General features: G+C 68.1%; 1 protein-coding gene across 1 annotated transcript in view; it reads right to left on the reverse strand.

The window, feature by feature from the left end:
* Positions 1-1,213, reverse strand: part of KDM6B (lysine demethylase 6B) — a 26,159-nt gene that overhangs the window by 24,321 nt on the left and 625 nt on the right. The window lies entirely within an intron of this gene.

Genomic DNA, 1,213 nt, shown 5'->3' on the forward strand with positions numbered 1-1,213 from the left:
GCTCGGGGAAGGGGCGCTGGTACCCGCTCCCTTTTTCTTGGAGAAGCAACCTAAGCCAGAGCCCTGGTAGGCAGCGGCTGAGCATATGGGGCCGGAAACCGCAGCTCCGCCCAGCCCACCTGGGAGCCTGGGGCGCCAGCTCGGAGCGGCGGGGGAGCAGTGGAGAACAGGTAGCCGGCACTCGCCTGCGAGGCTGGGCATTAGTGCCGCGACCGAGCAAAAGCGCGCAGACCGACTCAGACTGCTGGGTCCCCGGGGACTGAAGAGCAGCCCGGGACTAGTTTGCAAACACAGACTCAGACCCGGGGGCTTGGGGGAGCGCCTGACTCGCCGCGCAGGCGCAAGGGGGTGCTCGGGCGCGTGCGGCGGCAGGAGGGGGGTGGGCGCGAGCGTGTGGGAGTGCACGTGCGGGTCTCGGGCAGCTACCTCCTCCCTGCCTCCACCCATACCCCTCCCCTCTCCTTCCTGTCGCTCCATTAGGTCCCTTCTCCATTGGCTATCAGCGCCCTGATGTCAGGGACGTCCGCTGGAGCGGATTGGATGGACGGTAGAGTTTGGGAATCCGGCTGCAGAGTCTCGCTCTCCAGTTACTCTGGCAACCGGGCAAGCAGCCCCCGGGAGGAAGGGAGGAAGAAGCGCCGAGCTGAGCGCTGCGCCCGGGTCCTTCCTCCCTCCGGACAACCGCGGAGTCCCGCTCGGTCGCGCCGCAGCTAGGTGCCTCGCCGCCTTCCTCCGCCCAGGTCCGAGGAACCGGGCGTCCTGCCCTCGACCTTCCCCACAGTCTCCCCTCCCCACGCTTTCTCCCAGTCACAGCCACAAACGCCAGCAGACAGGAAGCCAATCTGCGTTGCTTAGTAACCAGCCCGCGTGCCCCCCTCCCCACTATTTACCCCTGCCCGGAGAGGCGGAGACAGTCCTCAGCCCCTCGCCATCCCCATGCCCTTTACCCCTCACCCCGCCCACAGTTTCCTGTGAGCGGGCCCAGATGACAGGAAATCAAATGAGGGCCTCAGCCCACCTCTCCCTCAGGCCCTGGCGGGGGGCTTCAGCTGCTCTCACGGCCACATCCCCCACGCGCTCCCCTCCGCGGTCGGTGTGAGCCTCGTCCTCGCCATCTCGTGGCTACGGAGGGAAGGTTCAGAGCCGGCCGAGGGCTGGGGAGCCGGAGATGGCAGTGGGGGCAGGGACAGCAAGGGGCCGGGGGGGGGGGGGG

This window comes from Tupaia chinensis, unplaced genomic scaffold, assembly GCF_000334495.1.
Source record: "Tupaia chinensis unplaced genomic scaffold, TupChi_1.0 Scaffold000330_1, whole genome shotgun sequence".
NCBI lineage: Eukaryota > Metazoa > Chordata > Mammalia > Scandentia > Tupaiidae > Tupaia > Tupaia belangeri.